Source organism: Pinus tabuliformis, chromosome 7 (assembly GCF_031772625.1).
Source record: "Pinus tabuliformis cultivar Carrire ecotype Pingquan chromosome 7, CPIR1, whole genome shotgun sequence".
In the NCBI taxonomy this organism is placed as follows: Eukaryota; Viridiplantae; Streptophyta; class Pinopsida; order Pinales; family Pinaceae; genus Pinus; species Pinus tabuliformis.
Genome location: NC_142293.1, coordinates 1,351,890,350 through 1,351,906,103, shown reverse-complemented (window position 1 = coordinate 1,351,906,103; position 15,754 = coordinate 1,351,890,350). Strand labels below are relative to the sequence as shown.

General features: G+C 40.3%; 1 pseudogene; it reads right to left on the bottom strand.

The window, feature by feature from the left end:
• Positions 1–811: 811 nt before the first annotated feature.
• Positions 812–2,114, bottom strand: LOC149252567 (putative glucan endo-1,3-beta-glucosidase A6 pseudogene; annotated as a pseudogene).
• Positions 2,115–15,754: the final 13,640 nt, after the last annotated feature.

Sequence of the window (15,754 nt, the reverse complement as noted above, 5' to 3'; positions counted from 1 at the left end):
TAGACAATAGTTCAACATTTGAGCTCCTACAAATTGGTAGTAAATGGGTTAACGCAACTTGCATCTAGCAATGAAGTCTCAAAATATCTAGGGAATGTTTATACAAGAATCATTCCAAGCACAATAGCATTCACAATATTCGAGCCATGGTTATATAGTCCACCACCAATATAGCACATCTAACAAAGTAATCTAGAACCAATGCCTCTAATATGTTGCTCAGAGTTAGGAAGTGGTGGTCCATGTGTAGCCATGAGATTAACATCGATAGACACATCAAAGGAAAAAGAAGGAATGCCTTGTGATAGAATCTAAATGTCCTAAGTCACCAATGTTGGGAAAAGATAGCTCAAGTGTGGCCACCAAAATAAATGTAGGAAAAAGCGGAAAACACTATGCAAATCACTTACTTGTCTTACAATATCTTGTTTGAAACTGTGACAAACATTGGATGGACAATTCTCTTTCATTCATTAATTAAGAAACAAGGCACTCAAGTACTTGATTCAACACCAAATCAAACAACAATGTCTTGCAATGAAATACTCTACTTAATAAAATACTCTACTTAATAAGATCACAATTAGCCACCAAAACTGAATAATAATATCTTTATAACAACTCATCTACATTCTCATGAATCATTTTCGATGTTATTCTATATTTTGAGTAAAACACAACCACATATCTCCAATCAAAATTTTGATGCATGTTCATATCAAAACATCATGTACATACCCATGAAGATCATTCACCACAGTTTAAAGGAACGACACTTGCTTATCAGTGATTTTATTCAGTTTCATGGAAGTTCAATGTAGTTCATGACAATTGAAGTTGAGGAGTTTCACTAGTGCTATTTATTATTACATTTGAAACAAGCTGGCTGCATAACAATCTTGAGCCACAGAATATGATATACAATTTCACTGCCTAGGCCACAGAATCTGGCATACAAATTCAATCACGATTTACTCAAAAGATTTCAAAAAATAATCGAAATGAATGAATGGAAAGTGGAAATTAGTGCCTATGGGAATCTAATTACAGAGTATGGGAACCTAATTACAGAGATCAAAAATTCAGGGTATAAACGTGAGAAGCATTGGGATAGAGAAGCCCCCAATTTCTCTCGGTCACAGGCCCAGGCTTCTGGTTTTCATTGAAGAGAGCAAAAATAAAGGTGGGCATGCCAACTCCGGGCCTTCTCGGGGTACCCTTGGGGGGATTCGACATCATTTTCTTAACTAGCCTTCCATTGTACAGAGCAGCGTTGCTCACGGAAGCCCCGACCTCATCGGGGCCCCCGGCGGTGGGCCACCCTGTCTCACTGATCGCGATCTTCACACCCGGGAGCCCGAGGTCCTCCATGGCGGCGACGAAGGAATCTACCTGGGCATCCAGCAGGTCACCATATTGCAGATCCCCGTCGGCCACGACAGTGGCTCCGGGGCCGAAGAGAGCGTAGTCCAGCGGTATGTCGTTGCTGTTGTCGGACCACGCCAGGTAGGGGTAGGCGTTGAGGAAAATGTAGGACTTGGTGGAGGACAACAATTGGAGCACCGGGCGGAGGACGGAATCGGCGATGTCGGCGCGGAACCTTGCGGCGGAGGGCGGGTATGAGACGTTGAGGGCGTCCATGGCAATGCAGGTGGAGACTTTGATCTGGCGGCTCAGCCCCGCCGCCTGCAGTGCTTCCTGGAGGTTCTGCATTGCCGGGAGGAGCAGGGGCCAGCGCGGCTGGTTGATCTCCGGGTGGCTCAGGAGCTCGTTGCCCACCGTGATCATGCGGATCCGGGCAGCGGGCAGGTGTGGCCGGACTTGCTGGTCCAGCCATTCTGCTGCGGCGGCGGGAGAGGCAGCTAGGGTTTCGAGCTCTTCGTTGGTCGCTGCCATCACCACGCGGAGGCTGGTGTTGGCCAGAGCGTTGAGAATGTTCGGATCGGAGTCAAAGATCTTGACCTGTCCAAAGCCCAGAGATTTTATCAGCGCCACTGCTTGCTCCGGCGGAGGCAGGTCGTCCCCCAAGCGCCCATAGTTTATTCCCATGCTTGGCACCCTGCTTCTCCTGCTGGCAATTTCTGCTCCTGCAAATAATTCAAAAACCAGGATTCTTTTCCCGATAAATTCAGAAAAAATAGTATGGTTTTCAGTATTTATATCACAACAGTTAATTCCGTCATGGCTGACATAAAATAATTTATAACCGTTAAATATAAAATTTCTAAGAACATAGCTTGAGTGTAAATAGGAGTTGGTTTCAATGTTGGACGAAAGAATGATTTCTTTATCAGTGAGAAATTATTATCAGGATTGTGTCAAGCTCAATACTATTATTAGAATTGTGTTAAGCTCAATCGAGTTTAGATGCCTCTTGAGATAGTTTAATTTTTCTAGAACTGATTTCCATCCTCAATCTCTGCCTATGTTGGGGTTGGCTCCAATGTTGAATGGAAGAATGATTCACCCACCAATAGAAAACTATCACCCTAATTGTGCCAAAGCTCAATTGAGCTTAGATGCCCCGTTGAGATAGTTTAATTCTCTTATAGGTGACTTTCATACTCAATCTTTGCCTAGATAGGGGGTGAGTCCAATGTTGGATGGAGTGGGATGCTACCTTTGGAATTGTGTGAAATTCACTCTATTGAGTTTTGGGTTGACTCCAATGTTGGATGGAAGGATCTTCCCAACAACGGGATACTACCATTGGAATTGTGTGAAATTCACTCAATTGAGTTTTGGGTTGACTCCAATGTTGGATGGAAGGATCTGCCCAACACTGGGATACTACCATTGGAGTTGTGTGAAATTCACTTAATTGAATTTTGATGCACCTTGAAATAGTTTAATTTTCCCAAAAATGACTACCATCTTCAACCCCTCCCATAAAGCTCATCATCAACCACTCCCATAAACATCATCTGCAAATCCATTACATCAGAAAGTCCACCTGGGTGAGCATATCATGCTTCCCATAGAACATTCACATTATCTAAATTGATATAGATGATATTATTGATAATTTATAAAAAAAGTAAATGGTTTTTTATGCGAACAACATGGGTAGATTTTTACTATCCATGAAATTTCTAATTGGCAACCCTTACCCCAGAAAAATACCTTCACATAACTCTTTCAAAGAATATCTCAATATTACTGGAAAAATACCTTGACATAACTCTTTCAAAAAATATCTCAATATTACTGGAATTTTTTGTGCTCATAAAATTTCAAATTGGTAACTTTTCCACCAAAAATAACACACTCAATAAATATCTTAATAAAAATATAACACACCAAAAGATACCTTAACAGAAGACCTTCTCACCCACCTGGTCACCCCTCCAGAAATAACTTAAAGCTCACCATTCTACCTCATGTAATTAAAAACACATTTAAATTAACTAAATAAATGGTAATTACATAAAATTGGAAAGCCCAATTTCAGAGATAATCAGACAAGAGCCAAATTTATAACTCATTAAAACCTAATTTCAGAGATTATCAGACAAGAGCCAGATGTATAAATCATATGTTAGACATTTATTTGATTCATCATTCTGGTACTGGTATCTCGCTTCAAGAAGAATAGAGGAAAGAATAATTTTGGCTTGCAAAACAAGAAGTTAGGAAGAAGATCACCTCCTCCTCAAAATAAGAAGGATTTGTAAAGAATTAAATGTTATGGTTGTTAGAAGTTTAGACATTATAAAAAGGATTGTACTGAGATGGCTAATAAAAAAAAGAGAAAGGGAAAACAATATGCTTCTACATATGACATTGAAGATGGACATCCAAAGAAGCCTAAAGGTGAAAAAGATTTATTTTACCTTTTTTATCTAACACGTTCTATTGCAGATGATGATGACATGTGGCTGGTAGATAGTGGTGCATCAAGACATATGATTGGAGATCGTGTAAATATTACTAACATGATGCAAAATAGGTTATCCCAAAGGGTATAGCTTGGAGACAACCACGGCTATGCAATCAAAGGAATTGGGAAGGAATCCGTTGAGTTACAGTATGGTAACATTGTTCATCTTAGCAATCTTCTATATGTATCATGTTTGAAAAATAATCTAGTCGATATTTCATGTTTAGAAGATAAAGGAGATAGAGTAGCTTTTGTGGATGAAAAAGTAATTGTATGGTCAAAGGGCTCGAAGTATAAATGTTGTTAGGTTTATTGTGATTCGTGAAGGAAGATTGTATAGGATTGTGAGTCAACCAACTCAAGCCCTTATACATGATGAAATCGATTCAAGTGATCCATGGCATAGAAGATATGGTCACCTTCATTAGAGAGCATTACCTGAATTGAATCAAATAGTTTTAGGTGTCCATAAATTGCAAATAGATCTTGAGCATGTTTGTAAAGGGATTGCTCTAGGAAAGAACATCAAGAAACCATTTCCAAGTAGTGACAATAGATCTAAAGAAGTCATTTTTTATAAAGTCACTACTACTATAGTAGAGCATATGTGTGGTAAAATGGACAAGATGGTGCGCCGATCTGAAACCCTGAAGGAGCACGGCTACGGTTTGCATATCAACCTTTACTGTAGACTTTGTTGCTACACATCGCGACCTCCCCTGTTGCACAGGCAACTTCACCATCATGATCTTCTGTGCAACCATTCCAATATCATTGTCAACTGGCTCCACAGTCTGTTTCTCGCTGTCCCTGGGATTGACTGCAGCATGTCGGCTATGGATGAGGACATGGTTGATTATTCTACAGATCCAAATCCCTACAAATCCATCTAGTAAATCCCTAGCACTTTTCTCGAGGTGTCAGCTACTAGGCCCCTTGGGAACACCCTTTCCATTGCAGTCAGGATTACTGCATGTCCATTCCGATCTTGGCCCTTCCATGCCCAACCTACTGTTCTTCGCTCTCTCTATCACTTCTCTTGGACTTGACTACCCTCCCCTTTCTTCGACCACTATTTACCTCCTTGCTTCATGCATCCCACCCTCTCCATCATTTGATTCACTACCTCTGGAATCTTCGCTACAACCACCCTCCTCTGCTCTCCCCTCATCAGTAGGGTTTTCATCTGCAGCAAAATTCATACCACTCCCATTGGATTCTCCCCCATTCCCACATACTTCTACTGAGCCCAGACTATCGACTTCCCCGTCCAGCTACTTTGACATTCCACTGTGAACCCTCGGACCTATAACTCTCAATCTCAGAAGGATACCCCAGGCTCACAGGATCCACTTCAGGACCGTCCGATAGCTCCCTGTTCCAACAGAGATAAAAAATTGAAGTGTGTCAAAGTCTCCCGTAAGGATATGTCCCTCTGTTTCGGAGAAGGGGTGCAAATGTGGGATGTTGTGGATACAGAAAATAAGGTTTTGGTGGGAATATTTAGAGGAAGAGCGTACACAGTTGCCCAATTGCGCCTCTGGGTCATGGAAATTTGGGGGAATATTCTCAAGGAGATCCCGACTATTACCACCCTGGCCCAGGGATGGTTTACACTTAGGTTTCAAAGGGAGAACTACACCTCATGGGTCTTATCACAGTACTGGAACATCGAAATGGCCCCTATATTTCTCAAGAGATGGAGCCCGTTATTCGATCCTGAGTGGGAACAACTAGGGGCTGGACCACTTTAGGTCAAACTACCTGGTCTCCCCCTTCACTTTTGGTTTGAGGATATCTTCACCCACATTGAGAATGAACTGGGCACTTTTCTGGACTATGACAAGTCATACATTACATCAGGAAACAAATCAATGGCTTTCTTTTTGGTGTACTTAGACACCAGAGAGGGATTGGAGGAGCAGATTACCTTACATTGGATAAGATACACTTGCATCCAAATCCTGGACTATGAGGGGGTGCCATTAAGGTGCAGAAGGTGTCACAAGGTAGGTAATCTCTATAAAGAGTGTCCACTGGTTATCTCCTCCACATCCCCCTTTAAAGCCACAATTGATGTTGTTCCTATTGCACCTTCATTTGCTGAAGGCCAGAATCCTCGATCACAGTGTCTGAATACAACGGAATGCAGATCATCTCAGGTACCAACTTCAGTCTCTCCCTAGCCTCCCTCCCCACCTATGATGAGATCTCGGGCTACTTCTACGGCCGCTCGCTCATCGGGTACTCCTCCTCCCCTTTTCTCTGTATCTACTTTTTCTTTATTGAGTTCAACACAACACTTGCATGTTGCATATGCATCCATCCCTTTCATTTCATCATCCCCTATTACCTGCCTCCTGGAACTTCACTCTCCATCCATCTCGACCACCTTACCCTCTATACCTGGTTTGGCTACCTCACCCCCCCTCTCCGAAGCACTCGGTCACCTCTGGACATTCACACCCCTACAATATTCGATCCCATGTGTCTCACCCTCCTGAGAATTTTGGGATTAGATTGATCTCCCCTCCTAAAATCACCAAGATCTCCATGGGTCGACATTCCTTCATCTCAAAAGCTATCATCCAAGCTAGGGAGGATGTCACTCAAGGCAAGAAATCTACACTTGACAGGGTTCTTAGAGCATCGAACACCCTTCCTCAGTCTCACCCATGAAGTGGATCTCCTTCAATTGTAGAGGGTGGGCTAACCCTGCTAAAAAACTAGCCCTCAGAAGACTATTGGATTTTGAGCTTATCGACATTATATACCTACAAGAAACCCTAGGCATGGTTGATCAAATTATCCCAGTCATGCAATCTCTGAAGCCAGGTTGGACTTTCCACGCATTTGATGTCATGGGAAGATCTGGTGGCATTTCTCTGGGCATCAATCCCTGCACTATCAAGATCAGATCCACTTGGGGGGGGGTTGGTTTTATTGGCATGGACATTTATTCCTCGAAGCTAGGCATGGAATATAGAATTATCAATGTTTATGCTCCTTGTCTCAAACAGAGCTAAGTTTTGGAATCATCTTCTTAATTCATCTTTAGTTAACTGAGACAACCTTATCCTAGGGGGGGATCTAAATTTCTCTATTGGATATGGGGAATCGTGGGGATGCAATGCACAGCTGGATCCCCTATCAAACACAATGGCGCAATTTCTGGAGCATAACCATTTGATTGACATTCCCATGAACAAGATTCAACGTACTTGGTGCAATAGAAGAACCCGAGGAGCAACTCTATCAAGGTGATTGGACACATTTCTAATCAAGGAACACCTGGTAAGAGCCTTATCTAATTATCGGCAATGGGTGGGATCTGGTGGCATCTTTGATAACTCTCCTATATTCCTAGAATTGTCTGGTCCCTTCCTGAAGCTAGGGACCCTTCTAAATTCAACTCTACTTGGTTGATGGACCCTAATTACATCAAATTGGTCAATGACTATTGGCGCGCTCATCCACCTGCTCAGGGGCGATCCATAGTAGAAGGATTCTGCCATAATCTTCTCGAGATAAAGAGTTTATCTATCAAATGGGAAAAGGATAAGAGAGAACAGGAAGAACAGACTCTTAGGAACATTGAAACATGTTGGCTGATCTATTGGATGAGCAGGGACAAGGATTCACATCTAAAGAAGCGAAAAAAAATCTCACTAATCTAGAGGCTCAGAGATCCAAGATCCTCAAAGATCATGAGGAAACTTGGTACTTTAAGAGTCGAGCTATCTGGTTATAGGATGGAGACAATAATACCATTTTTTTTTCATAATTTTGCAAAGGGGAGAAGGGCCAGCAACACTATTTGGAAAATGCCCACTGAGGATGGTCAATTCGCCAACTCCCTTCATCAATTGGCACATCTAGGCCACCCACATTTCCAGCAGTTATTCAAGGCCCGTCCTTGGACCACACTTACAGAAATTGTTAGAATTGTTGGGCTTTTCCTTCGCTTTGTTGACCAAGATGAGTTTGATAATCTTAGTAAACCTGTCTCTATGGGCAAACTGGAAAGCACACTAAAATGGTTCAAAAAAGGATAAGAGCCCAAGTCTGGATGGTTGGTCTATTGAATTCTATATAGCCTTTTTTGACACCATTGGATAGGATCTCCTCAAGGTTGTGGAGGAATGCAGATTATCTGGTCGCATGTATGAGGCTTCAGCTCTACTTTCATTGCCCTCATTCCTAAAGTGGACTCCCCTCTCTGATTCAATGACTTTAGACCTATTTCCCTCTGAAACTTCCTCTACAATATTATTGCCAAGATTATTTCCAATCGCATTAAACCTATTCTATCTAATCACATCTCGCCCGAGAAATTTGAATTCTTGCATCATCAACAAATACATGAGGTTGTAGGTACTGCCCAAGAGGCCCTCCACTCCATTAAGATAAAGCAGCATAAAGGAGCCATCCTCAAGATCGATCTCTCCAAGGCTTTTGATCAGGTTAGTTGGCTATACATAAGAATGGTCCTCACTCATTTAGGCTTCCACCTCTCTTTCATTGATTGGATCATGTGCTACATTACTACTGTGTCCTTTAGTGTCCTTATTAATGGTTCGACCTCCAACTTCTTTCATGCTGAGCATGGTCTTACTCAAGGCTGCCCTCTCTCCCCACTCTTATTTCTCCTTGTTATGTAAGGTCTTAGTAGACTAATATTACAAGCTAAGAGGGAGGGGCGATTACAAGGCCTCAAGATAACTCATCATTGCACTATCACCCACCTCCTTTTTGTTGACGATGTGCTCATTTTTCTGAATGGAGTTATTAGGGACTCCTTTGTATTCCATGATATTTTGTTTCTCTTCTCAGCTACTATGGGTATGGAATCCAACAGGATGAAATCCACCATCACCTTCTCATCTTGCACTCCACAGGAAATTCGAACTGCTATACAAAAATTTCCATTTTTGAGACTACAATTGGAAGATGGGCTCAAATACCTTGGTTTTTGAATCAAGCCTCAATGTTACAAAATTGCATACTGGATATGGCTTATGGCCAAGGTTGAAAAGAGATTACACAACTGGAATCACAGGTTTTTATCTAGAGAAGGACTATTAGTCCTCATAAAATTGGTCCTAGAGGCAACGTTGGTGTATTGGATGTCTTTGGCTTGGATCCCCAAAGGAATTATTTCACGGATACAAAAAATATGCTGCAGATTCCTTTGGAATGGATACAAGGAAGGGAAACCCTTTGCTTGGGTGGGATGGAGCCAAATTGCACTCCCAAAGAAGTGGGGTGGATGGGGTTTGAAAGACCTTCCTTCTTTCGCTTATGCTCTTGCTGCCAAGATGGGATGGCTTATACTTACCTCACACAGTCTATGGATTGAAGTGGTACACCACAAATATATTTGGCCCTTACAGATTATTGACTAGATCCACCTACCTTCATGGCAAAGATCAGGTATGTCTTCGATCTGGCGAGTTGTCCTACATACCCTGCCCACTATTAGAAATGGCCTTGCATGGTGCATTAGAGCTAGCACATCTACGTATATTGGCAAGGACCCCTGGACTGGCTATGGCAATATGCACCGACTTCCTCTTGATCTTATTCATTTCCTTAAGAACAGAGACATTCTTATGATTTCCCATATTGTTGATATGGAAAACACTATCATATTTGTACAAGCATGGAAATCGGCTGATCTATTGGGTATCCCTGTACAATGGCACCAGGCATGGGCTGGATATATTTATGCACTGACAGAATCTCATGTTTGCATCAAGGAGGGCGATGACATACTCATTTGGGCTCGGAAATAAAGAAGGTCATCCTATAATTCATGCCACTCACATGACACATGTGCTCATGGACTGGTGGTGTGCACTCTGGAAGATCAAATCCCCCCAACCCCCCACACCAAACTGTTCATGTGGAATGTTTTATGAAAAAGACACCTACTAGGGGTAATTTTATGAAACAATATCTTGGTGTGTTCTATGTCACCAAGCTAAGGAAACAAATAATCATCTCTTTCTCCTTTGCCCCACAGTGATAAATATATGGGAGCAAGTAATTTATACATTGTCCATTACTATCAGATGGCACAAACACAATATAGTGGAGGCTTGGAATTATTGGAGGGAGGGGACCACGAACCAGAAATATCATGGTCTCCCTCCGATTATATGTTGGACCATCTAGTTTAATAGAAACGGTATCATCTTTAGAGACAGAGTTGCTTCTTGGCCATTATCAATTGCCCAGATCATCAATGCCTATCATGAAATTCTAGAGGATGACCCCACACTACTTGCACGAGTTGTGACACCTGAAGTCATTAACTGTAATCATTATTGGGCATATTTTGATGGTGTTGCACAAGAACATGGGTGTGGGGGGGGGGGGGGGGCGGCGGCGCGGGGGCATATTATTGCACAAATATGGAAATCATGTTTTCCGAATACATATGGGATTGGGGATTGGTACAAATAATTTTGTTGAATTGATCACCCTTAGGAATTTTCTCCACTTTGCACTAGTGCATGATTGCAGACATATTCAGATATTTGTGGATTAAAAAATCATTATAAACTGGTTCAATAATACATCTTCATGTCATGTGCACTCCCTCAGGAATATATTGGATGAAGTTATGCTTTTAAAATCACAATTTGATCATATTTCTTGTCAACACATTTACAGGGAGCGCAATAATGTTGTCGACCAGATATCCAAGGTGGCCACGATCTAGCCAAGGGGGATATGGCTTATACAAGAACAACAAGATGTGGATCATTTGCAATACTACTATCGGCCTTAAATTGATCAATTTTACCAATGGGCCGATAGGCCCTAATCTGCAGTATTTGCCAGCTGATATGTATCAGTACATGGTTTATATATTTTGTATATATCTTTACATGAGCAGTCACATTACACCATGTATGGGTAATTTTGCATAGACATATATTTTTTTCATGGCTACGGCCCAACTTACTGCATATGCCTTTCAGGCATCTACAACATGTAATTTTCTTAATTAATAGAAAATTGTGATTTTTCCTTAGGGAAAAAAAATAGATCTAAAAAAGTTTTAGACTTGATTCACTCTAATGTATGTGGTCCTATGTCTATGAGATCACTTAGAGGTTTGTTATACCATGTGACATTTATTGATGAATTTTCTTGTAAGATATGGGTTTATCTCATGAAGACCAAGGATGAAGTCTTCTCTAAGTTTCAGGAATTCAAAGTTGAAGTGAAAAACTTGATAGATAAGAAGATCAAGATTTTTAGATATGACAATGGAGGACAATACACCTTGAAAGAACTTGTTCCTTTTTGTAAGAAAGTTGGGATTAAGAAGGAGTTGATTTTTCCGTTTAATTCATAATAGAATGGTGTGGTAGAAAAAAATAATAGGTCCATTGAAGAATATGTCAAGGTTGTGATGCGAGATCAATATTTACCAATGTTCTTATGGGGAGAAGTATCATTGGCAGCTATATACATTCAAAATAGAAGTCCTCATCGAATTTTGGAAGACATGACTCTTGAAGAAGTGTTCTCTAAACAAAAGCCAGAGGTTGGAAATATGACAATCTTTGGTTTCCTTGTCTACATTCATGCTCCTAAGGATAAAAGGAACAAACTTGAACCTTCATGAAAGAAAGGCATATTTTTTTGTTACAGTGAATCATCAAAGGCATATAAAGTCTACATTCCATAGCGATGATGGGATCAGGTCAGTCGGAATGTCACATCTGATGAGAAAGTGGCACACTGGAAATCTAAGGAAGTATCCATGAATTCCTATGATGAATTAAAGTAGGAGGTTTCGAATAAAGAGTATTCGAGTTCTATAGAATGTATTGAAGAGCTAGAAGGGCCTTGTGATCTAGTGGAACTAGTTATTGACCCAGAGATCAGAAAGAGACCATCACAGCCTAGATCTAAATTAGAAGAAGCAGAAGGACATGTAGCTCCTGATGGCACATCTAGAGAAAGTAAGAAAACAAAGAGATTTTCTAGTTATGTATCTCTTATGACTAACCTTATTGATGCAAAACCTTCCATTTATGAAGAAGCATCCAATCAACAAGTATGGAAGGAGGCCATGAATGAAGAATACCAATCCATCATGAAGAATGAAGATAAAAGTATTGACAAATATAATGGGTGATTCATGGGTAGAGGGTTCTCCCAAAAAGAGGGAGAAGATTATGATGAGACCTTTGCACCAGTTGCTAGGTACACCTCCAGTAGAGCTCTTATTTCTCTTGTTTCTTCGTTGGGATGGAATTTACATTAGATGGATGTGAAGACTACTTTCCTCAATGGTGTGATTGAGGAATAAGTGTACATAGAGTAGCCTCAATGCTTTGAGATGCATGGAAAGGAATCTCATTTATGTAGGTTAATGAAGGCCTTGTATGGACTCAATCAAGCTCCAAGAGCTTGGCATGTGCAAATTGATAGCTATTTTACAAGATTGGGTTTACCAAGAGCAATGTTGATCCAAAACTCTATTTTAAGGTTGTGAAGAATGCATTTGTAATCCTATTGTTGTATGTTGATTATTTGTTTCTGACAAGTGTTGAGCCTCTCATCATTTAATGTAAAAATCAGTTGGATTCTAAATTTGATATGAAGGATATTGGTTTGGTGCATTATTACTTGGGACTGGAAGTATGGAAGAAACTTGGTGAAGTATTCCTTAGTCAAGGAAAGTATGTTATTGAGATCCTTCAAAAAACTGGCATGATGGATTGTAAATCCATGGCTACTCCCGTGGTGAATAACTTGAAGAAGCTAAGAGGCTTTGAATATAGATTAGTGGATCCATCTATGTACCAGCGATCGATTGGCTCATTGATTTATTTACTTAAAACCAGGCCAAACATTTTATTTACAGTGAAGATATTGAGCCAATTCTAGGTGGAACTGATACATGAACATTGGATTGCAACAAAGCACATTTTGAGATATCTTCGTGGTACTATGAGCTATGGCTTGAGATATGTTGCAAAAAAGGATGTATAGCTTCATGGATATACAAATGTTGATTGGGCGGGAAGTGTTGATGATAGGGATAGCACTTCGGGGGTGTGCATTAGTTTGGGCTTCGTTGTGATATCTTGGATGAGCAGGAAACAAAGATTTGTCACACTCATCACTGTAGAAGTAGAATATATTGCAACCAACGAAGCATGTACTAAAGAAATATGGCTCAAAATTTGTTTGCAAGATTGTTCAACCAAGAGTTAGAACTGACTATGGTATATTGTGACAATCAAAGTTGTGTGAAGCTTTCATAGAATCTCGTGTTCCATGATAGATCGAAGCATATTGAGATCAATTACTAATACATTTATGACATGGTATAGAGGAGAGTAATAATGCTTGAGTACATCTCCATTGATGATCAAATAGTTGATGTATTAATAAATTTTTTACCTAGAGAGAAGTTGGTCTACTTCAAAGACAAGTTGGGGCTTGTGGAGATTACCCCTCTCGTTGAGAGGGAGTGTTGATTTGGTAGCAGCATGGATGGACATTCTCCCAATAAGGAGTGGTTTGAGAGGCTAGAGTTCTCCCCAGGATAGGGTTGAGTGAGTGCCTCTCGGTGAGGAGACCCAATCACTCTCTAGGTAAGGGTTAAGTGATATCTTGCAACATCTAGACCCAATCAATCCCCAGGTAAGGTTTGAGTGAGGTCTTTCAACATCAAGACTGGATCACTCCCCAGGATATGGTTGAGTGAGGTCTTACAGACCTGATCACTCCCCAGGGTAGGGTTGAGTGAGGTCTTTCAACATCAGGGCCTAGAGTGCTCCCCAGAGGGTTGAGTGAGTACTCTCTAAGAGGGTTGAGTGAGTGTCGCTAGTACTCACCAAGGGGGTTGAGTTTCAACATTTTTGCCTAGTGAGAGGCCTTGATATTTGAGGATCGATCACTCTAAGAGAGTGAGTCATGATATGTTGATGATAAACCATGGGTTAGGTACCAACTAGGATATGGCTACTACAAGATGTTGATGGTAGATGATGATGCTATTAATGATGATGTTGGTGATGATTTGATATAATATTTTCTTTAGATAAATTTGTCAACTTGAGAACATCTATGACAGTCATTATGAATACATCCCTAGTTAAGAGGGAGTGTTGAATTTTGTAACTATGATCAGTCTTCATAGTGTATATTTAGCCACTTGATGTATTCGTATTGATTATTATAAAGCATATTTAATTGGTAGAGTCAAAATAAAAATATATTTTAAGTCAATGTCCATCGCAACTTTTAAAATAAGAAACTTGAATTTGAAATTGAAAGTTTTGGCTCCAAATTTTTCAAGTCAGCCTTCCTCCAAGTCAAGTCGACCTAGGCAAAGGACACACCCATTCAACCCAATAGATCACTATATAAAGGCAGCTCGATCTCATTCTTCTACCACCAATTTGTACTCTCTAAAGAAGATTGTTTTTGTGCATCCTATCGAAGATCAAGAAGGAAAAGGAGGAAAAAAAGAAGGATGAATTGGATCTCTTTCTCTCTCTCTCAAATCACACGTGTGGATAGACTCTCTCTCTCTCACTGCAGTTTGCATCTTTCTAGGTAGTTTCTGTTGCAGGGGCCGGAATTTATGGGCAATAACTAGAGGTCGAAATTTCTGGGTAGTTGTAGGAGGGCTGAAATTCTGGGTCAGATCAAGCAGATCGAAACTCTAGATTAGATTGGGAGGCTTGACTTGGAGGGGTTGACTAGGTTTAACCATAGGTCTAGGTTTGTCCCTTGTTTAATAGAATAATTTATCTATGGAAAAGGTTGTTGGGTTTTTCCCAGGGTAAATATTGTCTTCTCTTTGTGCATTGTGATCTCTATTGTTTTATTTTTCTTGTATGGTTGAATTTCTGAAGTGTAATTGATGAATGCTATATTGAATAATCTAAAATAAGATCAACATCAAAAGTAATTATCAAATTTTCATAAATATTGTGCTAGTCTCTATTGCACTTAGAAAATCAACAGTTATTAGTGGAGTCTTGATGCAATAAGGATGTGGTTTGCTTTGAAGTAAGAAATCTGAATGAACATGAGAAAAACCATTTTACCCACTATTTAGAGTTAGCAACAATAGTGCACACTTTAAAAATGTGGAGGAATTATCCATTAGGGAGGATATTTGTGTTGAACACAGACCATGGGGGATTGAGATATATGTTTGACTAGCCTAAGTTAAGTGCTAGACAAGATAGGTGGTTGAATTTGATTGAAAAAATTGATTTTGAGATAAAGAATGTCAAGGGAATATAAAATAAGGTGGTAGATGCACTTAGCAAGGCCCATTTCGAATCCCTGAGTACATATATAATTGACATCAAGGAGAGGGTTAAAGATGCATTGCCTCATGATGAACACTGCTAGCATGTAAGGAAATGTTGGCAGAAGGAGCCAAAAGGATCCATGAGAAACAGATACTAGCTCATTGATGATGGTATGATGTTTTCCAAAAATATAAAGTATGTGCCTGATATAGCTAATTTGAGGAGGCTCATCTGAGTTTCATAAAATGCCTTACTCAAGTCATCCTAGTTATCAAAAGATGATAACAACCATAAGGAAAATGTATTATTGGTCAGGCTTGAAGAAGGATGTTGTTGAATATATTTCCAACTATTTCGAATGCTAACAAGTAAATGTAGAATGTAGGCATCCAGTAGGATTGTTGCAGCCTATCCCAGTCCCTTAGTGGAAGTGGGAAGTCATATATGCATGGAATTCATTACAGGATTTCCATGGACAACTAAAAAACATGATTTCATTATGGTGGTAGTGGACAAGTTGAGTAATGAATCTCATTTCATAGTTTTCAAGTCCACTCACAAGGCTATTGAT